Source organism: Lepidothrix coronata, unplaced genomic scaffold (genome assembly GCF_001604755.1).
Source record: "Lepidothrix coronata isolate B3197 unplaced genomic scaffold, Lepidothrix_coronata-1.0 Scaffold14, whole genome shotgun sequence".
NCBI classification, from domain to species: Eukaryota; Metazoa; Chordata; class Aves; order Passeriformes; family Pipridae; genus Lepidothrix; species Lepidothrix coronata.
Genome location: NW_016690194.1, coordinates 820,761 through 828,474, shown reverse-complemented (window position 1 = coordinate 828,474; position 7,714 = coordinate 820,761). Strand labels below are relative to the sequence as shown.

The 7,714-nt window shown below is 37.3% G+C and overlaps 1 long non-coding RNA gene across 2 annotated transcripts; it reads right to left on the bottom strand.

Annotated features, from left to right (window-relative positions):
• Nucleotides 1-536: 536 nt before the first annotated feature.
• On the bottom strand, nt 537-6,412 carry LOC108493168. 2 transcript variants are annotated; one of them, XR_001873383.1, is made up of 4 exons: nt 6,051-6,412; nt 3,234-3,328; nt 2,953-3,100; nt 537-1,232 (listed from the first exon to the last, which is right to left on the bottom strand). It is a non-coding gene; the product is annotated as an uncharacterized LOC108493168 (long non-coding RNA). The 2 variants fall into 2 exon arrangements; XR_001873384.1 differs by lacking the exon at nt 6,051-6,412 and adding an exon at nt 5,767-6,038.
• Nucleotides 6,413-7,714: the final 1,302 nt, after the last annotated feature.

Below are 7,714 nucleotides of genomic sequence, written 5' to 3'. Positions count from 1 at the left end.
ATTAGTGTTTGTGTAATAGCTCATTACATGACCTGATGCTGTAGGTGTTGGTCATCCCTTTGGTATAATGCTAGGTATAAGTGGTAGAGATTGGATAAGATTGAGTTTTGTCCATCCCTAAAGGGGGGACTGATGCCTCAGAGCTTTTTGGATTTTTTAACTTTTGTAGATTTTAGAAGTAGTTGTGTAGTAAATGTAGATTTTAATGTAGCTGTATTATATCCCTTACCCTGAAGCATAATAGTTACACACACCCAACCTTATTACGCCATTCCATATCAATCCCTCTAAATTCCATTAGCATGTTTAGTCTTCTTTTCAAGATAGAACTGTAGAAAAGCACTCTAGGCCTGGACCAGAAGGTATCACACAGACAGTGACCTTCAAGCCCAGAACTTTGGAGGAGCTCCAAGGACTATACATGCTGCAAAAAAAGAAAAAGATGAGGAAGAAAGGGTCCCAAACGCCCCCAGACCCAATTCCCAAAGGGGCGAGTCAGGGGGCAGAAGTGGGGGTGGACAAATCTGGGACTGGATGGACCTTATTATAAAATCATACAACCACTGTATGGACACGTATGCATTATGTGTATTCCCTGGGCCTGTAGGCTGATTAAAGGACCTACTCTCTTTATCTTATCTTGGCCTCTTTTTCTCTGCAGTCTCTCTTTAGGCAACACCACTGATCTGAATGGGACAAGGTGGGTGTAATATGAGGAAAAGTTAAGGAAATGCTGGATTAAGAAGAACTTTGGCATAATTCAGTGGAATAACTAATCAGTTCTTAAAGAAAAAATAAAAACCTGGGATTAGCCTGAAAAAAATATTTGCACTATGTAAATGATTCACAGTCCTATCTATATTGCCTTAAAGTGCTTAACCTAACCAAAAACTTGTTTCATCTATGTTTCCAGAACTCATCGATTTTTAGTAAAAAATGTTTGCCTCTGAAAATAAAATTTTGACATCTTGCATATTTTTAATCTTTCTAATTTTTTTAATATTTTTTTTAATTTAGTAAGCCTGTTCTGGTTTATCCAGTTGCTCGTGTGGGGTATTAACTGCAGTTTGTCAGGTAGGTTTTTACAGAACTCAGGTTAGATGTCAAATTCTATTTAGGTCTTCAAAAGAGTCATGCTTCTTCAGAGCTTAGATCCAATCCCTGAGAAAAGAACACTCTTACTTATGCTCTTAACTTGTGATTAAAGCGTGCACATGGGTGTCATAGATGTTCTACCAAAAAAAAAAAAAAAAAAAGATCTTTACTTAATTCAACTTCCGCTTCCATTTTCAACAAATTACATATGCAGTAAAGGACAATTAGAACCTCTGTCAAAATGTTGCAACAAATGATAAATTACTGCAGGTAAGAAAACATAACATTATTACTTCTTTTTGCAAAAAAAAAAAAAAAAAGATCTTTACTTAATTCAACTTCCGCTTCCATTTTCAACAAATTACATATGCAGTAAAGGACAATTAGAACCTCTGTCAAAATGTTGCAACAAATGATAAATTACTGCAGGTAAGAAAACATAACATTATTACTTCTCTGTGTTAAAAGATTGCTGCATTCTTAACTTTCTGATTCCTGCTTGTACTGACTTGTCGCCGTTTTGCCAATGGAGATTATATGCTCTGTTGATAAGAACTGCAACACACAGTACACCTATGCCACAGAAGGCTAGGGTATGTGAACTGTTTTTCTACTATCAGCAATAACTACCACTTGTGCTTCATATATTAAGAACTGTCAAAGAAGTACCAAATTAAAAAAACCAAGGAGTAACACGAGTGTACTTGCAGTAGATTACACAAATAGTCCACTCACACTTTTCCTCACAGCTAACTGCTAGCAGAAAGTTGAGGACGTGGTTCTGATTTGAATAATGAATTTTGTCAGCTTGTATTACCAGTCCTTTGTTTTCATTTTGCCAAAAAAAAAATTGTTGAGAACCTTATTCTTAAGTTCATTGCATCAATTCACCTCTTGTGAAAGCCATTTTATGTACAAAACTTATTGTAAGTGGAATACAACGATTTCCCAGATAACCTTTTGCAGTTCATGCTTTTTACTACGATCTTATGTGAACCATGCATTCTTCATCCCGTGTCAATGATTAAACCAAGTCATTTTTCTCTGCAATTTTTTCCATGGTGCTTTCTGTTGTCAGTTCTGTTACCTCCCTGAAAGAGTATTTATGCCAATTAGCCAAATAAATGGAAAGGCTCCTACATTGCTAGCCAAGACTCTCAATGGTACTTCAGCGGGCCCCGAAGTGTACTTTTTATAGTGTTTCTCCCACCTATGGACACGTTTGAAATCAATTTTCTGGAGTGATATAGTTACATTGCACAGATTTGCTCACCATATGGGCAGTCATACTTCTTGATGAAAAATGGTATACGCTAGCTATATAATCAAAAGGAAGCTATACGGATTCCAAGGCGTAAGGAAATTTTAGCATTTGATTTGGCTGAACCACACATTCATCACCCTCAGAGATATGTGCTCTGCCAGTGTGAAGTTGCTTCTCCACATAAATCCATAAATAATTATTTAAACAGCATATGACCTGTCTCTGCCAATCTTCCTTCCCTTGTCCTCTAATTCCTGCCAGTTACCTGACTTGCTAATGAAGACAAAAATATATTCATACATCTGTCGTATCTACTGCCACATTTAAAGGCTCCTGATTACCTTCTAGTGCTTCCTCCCAGGTTTGAAATTTCTTAGACATGGTATACACATCATATTTTATGAACTGCTACTGTCCTTGGGATTTCCTTCCCTCTGGTATAAGTTCCTGCCACAGTCAGTAATCTTGTCACATGCATGCTCATTCATATACTTAGCCCATGGAATGTGGTTTCTATCAGAGAAAAATGCAATTATACAGCTATAACTATCTATGCTCTTGTTAGAGTAGGTAACAAACTAGCTATTACTAACCTGGTGTAAGAAAGACATTGAGAAAATAAGGATAGTCTTCTCTTGAGATCGAAAAATTAATATCACCATTAACACAGGTATCCATCTGTGTAAAGGGACTACTGAAATGAAGATAATCTCAAAAAATTTCTTCTGCTTGAAGAGTGATCTTCTTGGACAGTGGAGAGAGAAAAGAAAGGGAAGAAAAGGAAGAAGTCATCCTGTACCTAATTTTAATATAACCATTTTTTTTATAAAAGTAATTTAAAATATCAATATTATCTTGACCAATAACTGCTTACCCACTGTTCAAGTCATAGCAAGTGGATTTGAAGAATGCAACATTTCACTTTTGCCCAGAGCAAAACAGTCAAAAGGCTAGGCTCTTCAGACAGACCTTAAAAATAATGGTTTCGATAATATAATTTTAACAGGTTAAAACATGACCTTAAGTACTAGTTAGTGAGAACTGATTACTATTCAGAATACAGACATAGTAATTTTTTTCTTTTTTAATGACTGAATCTGATTTGAGACTTCAAAGTCAATGTGAGAAAGAACCTTTCCCTTCTAAGGAATTAATACAACAGGTAAAATGTATTCATGATTACAGCTCATGCCACCTGTTAGCTCAAAAATTTCAGAATTTTTTTTTTCCTATCAGAAAAAAAAACCAAAACATGATCATTTGAAATTTAAACAGACCAGATTCAGATTCAGATTCCTGTGATGCTTACAAAACAGTTGAGTGCCCTCTGCACCAGCCTGTGGCCTCACAAGCTGCCCCCAGGTCACAGATCTAGAGTGGTTAATCGCAAAGATGCCAGAAGTTAACCTGCATGTGCTAAATTAGGAAGGCGGTATTCCTAAGCTTACCGTATACTGAAGAAAGCAAAATAGGCACTTTCAGAAAACAATCTGCATGTTCCATAAGGTGCATAAACCCACATGCTTCTGACATAACAGGGAGCCTAGAAAATTCTTTCCCAGTTTGAGAATTAACCAAATTGAATGACCGTTCCATCACAGCTTCCTTCTTTAGCAACAAAGAACCATACTATAAGACTTTGCAGTAGCAGTTATCAGTGACAGCTTACAAATGAACAGAGAAAGAGATTTCAAACTCCTCACTGTGCACATCTTTCTCATCCCTCTGGTTACTCTGTAATGGGTGCTCTTCTTTCTCTTACTATGAAACAAGAGAACCATTCTAGATGTGGAAAACTCGCAAAATAAAAGTATTGGCAAACCAAAGTTTTTAAGTTTATATAAAATGTTTTTGACAAACAGACATTAGGTAAAAATTGAAAATATGATAGATAGGAACCTCTGGTTAACTCATTTTTTATGAAGAACATGTAAATAAAGATGCATTTTGTTTAACTGATAAGATCTTAGATTCACAGTAATCTCTCATCCACTTATAATCAATGTTAGGCATTTATAGCAACTTTTTAATAAGAGTGGAAAATCCATTTGAACAAAGAAAATCTATCACATAAGGACAGTTAAGACTAAAATCCATACTGGTCTTACACAGAACATGATGCTAATGATTGCTTTAAGAAAATGTTTTTTCCTGTGAAATGAAGAAAATCGTATCTGTGTTTATGTTATATATCATGAGTCATAAGACAGTATTGATTAAATTAATGACTTCTATTCCTTTTGAAATGTGTTTTCTTCTAAAAATGCATATGCACACACACACTTCTTGGGGCTTAACTTAATTAGTACTTCATCTGAGTATCACTGAATGGTAACCAGAAGATTGAAAAGAAAGCAAACCAAAGTAATGTCTTCAGTTATGTATTCATAATAAATAGAAGAGTAAATATAAGATATGAATAATTGAAAAAAAAGCCTTTCTATGCCCTCTTGCCCAGCATCACATTTAGATTCTCCAATTTTCCTATTATCTAGGCTCTACCTAAACTTTAAACATTTTACTGGCAAGAAATTAAAGTGTAGTATACATTAAGCATATATAAGTGCAGAGACAAGCGGTATATTTTTCTGTAAAATGAAAATACCCTTTCACTGAGGACTGGGAGTGGTAACACCCTTCCACTGACGTCAGTAAAAAGGGAAAGTTAAATCATTAACAGACGTTAAAAATCAATTTGGCTACTTCTGGCAGGTGAAGTCAGATATTTTATTATAAAAGTGATAAATCTTCTGGCTCTTTCTTTCAATAAATTGATTTTAGGAAATAAGGAGTGATAAGGGAATTTTATGAAGTATAAACAGTATATATTATAAATAATAACACATGGCCCTAGAGCAAATGCTCTTGTGATTGATCACAGCAGCCGAATTCCTCAAGTGGCTTACAGCATAGTCTTATTAGGATCATCTATTGTACGATCCATATGTTAACTAGATAACTGCCTAGTGTGGAAAATTTATAAAGTTAAGGCTAATGAAACTAGTCTTGTTTGCTGGATTTATTTCTCACTGCAGAGATGATGTAAATGTATAGCAGCACATCACATGTCTTCAAGGGAGCTAACCCTACCTAATTCAGATATGCAACTCTTAAAAAGCAAAGAATAGCTCTAATTTCACCTTCAGAATGCAATGGGGAGAAATACAAGGCAGAAAGCACAGTTCCCAGAAGTGAACACTGCCATGTTTCAGAGCACAGGGATGCAGTGGCTAACACCAGACAATACTGATTCAATGGCGCTCCAATGAGTGAATGGTCTCAACAAGAGTTACTGTTCTGGTGTCCCAAAACAGTTTGCGCAGCCCGTGTAATTCAAGCAATGATGCAAAAGCACAATGCCACGTGCAAGATGCCCATGTGGAAATTTCAATAAAAAGCAAACTTACAAGATCCTCCCAGCTATCACAGCAGTTATTTCTACGCAAACCTGTTATGGGAGCAACCTAGTTTCAACTCCCTGTGGCTAAGTCAGCACTTGTTTTCACTTTTCAACAGTGAGTTTATGGATCTTGACTGCTGATATTTGTTTTAGAGAGGAAAAGGAAAACTGGTCCCTAACGTTCCCAAAGGCTGAAAAGCAAAACCAGGAATGCTCGTGAGAAAATTGAAAGCAGATTGCTGTATGGGCTCAACTGCCACGGATTTTGGAGCTAGTAGGCCCTGCTCTTACCAGGTGTGTGATGGTTTCAGTCTAGGCCTTCCTGGAAACCAGCTTGTAACCAGGAAGGAACTAGGAAGGTGACCAAGGAAGTATTCCATGCTATTCCATTACGTAACCTAGGGTATAAATAAGGCATTGATAAGATAGTTCGCTCTCTTCCTTTCCGGCGAGGTTCGAGAACGGCGGGTCCCTGTTTCAGTCTGGCTTATCTGGAGCCGAGGCCTACAGTGACTGCCGTAATCTGCCACGCGTGAGGGGAGAGCCTTGGGCCGTGTCTAGCCATCCTGCCTGTTCGAAGGGAAGTGGTGAGATTTTTGCTAGCTTGCCTTCGGTTGGCTGGTTGACTTGTTCGGTCCTTGCCCCTTTTTGTCCTTCTCCCTTTCCCTTTCCCTTTCCCCCCCACCCCCCGGTGTGTGGTATTCCCCTTTTATGTATCTGTCTCATATGTAAAATATATATATATATATATATTTGCTATAGCTTTGGCTGTTTGGGTTCTTTCTTTTCTCTTCCCCTTCTGGGAGACAGGTCCTTGTTGTCGGGTTTCGGGGGCCTGGCGGGAAACTTGCACAAGGTGTTACTACAGAAACTACTCTAAACATAGCTTGCTACTAGCTCAGTAGTAGCTTACAGATAATTAGGTCTGAAAAAACAGCAAGAAAGTGTTGGCTTGATACGCTAGCACAGAAAATGACAGTGACCTCCTTGTTAACCTTCCATCATTAGCAAGACTGCATATCATCACATAAGAAGAAACTGTTCATTCAAGTTGTTTGAGATGTCCACACATACCTTATCTGGGAAGCATTACCTGTTTTCATACACAGAGTAGTGAATGAAATAAACTACTCCCGCAACAGACAGTCTACGCTGCATTAATGGACAAATTGTGAATTTTGGATGAAGGAAACAATATTTTTCTCCTTTTCATATTTTAGCTCATTACAATTTCCTTTATAAGCTTTCTAGTTGTGTTGGTTCCAAATATGTTATGAGGTAATATTTGCTCCAGACAAGTCTTCAATTCCAGTCATCTGTCAAAGAGAAAAGTCAAATAATGGTGCTGCTTCCATCCCTGATCCTTGAACAAATCTACTGTATCTTTATGGCCCCCCCTACATTTGCTTGCACTGGAAAAGCAATGGTGGAGATCACATTGAAAAGTTTTCTATCCATCTTTGTCAAGACACAGACTTGAACACAAAACTGAAGATATTAAAATAGCTCTTCTTCACCATTTTATCTAAGCCAAAGACATTCCTCATCAAGCTATCTTACAGTTGACTGAACTCTCCACAAATATGTGGAATTTATATATGGTCAGTTGACATTACCCCTCTCTCAACTCTCCTTATGTTCAGATGGATAGTGACTTTCAACTGATGTCTGGCAATTTTTAACCATTATTCCTTCCTCCTGCCAACTCCAGTCACATATTTGCATTGTACAAATAATTTTTTTTTTCTATTTTGTGTTTAGAATCACAGAATCACAGAATCATGGAATCAATCACAGAATTACAGAATCAGAGAACAGTCTGGATTGGCCTCTTTTAGATACCGTAAAGCTGCTATAAGGTCTCCACAGAGCCTTCTCTTCTGCCAGCTGAACAGCCACAACCCTCTCAGTCTGTTTTCACAGGACAAGTGCTCCAGCTCTCTGGCCATGTTTGT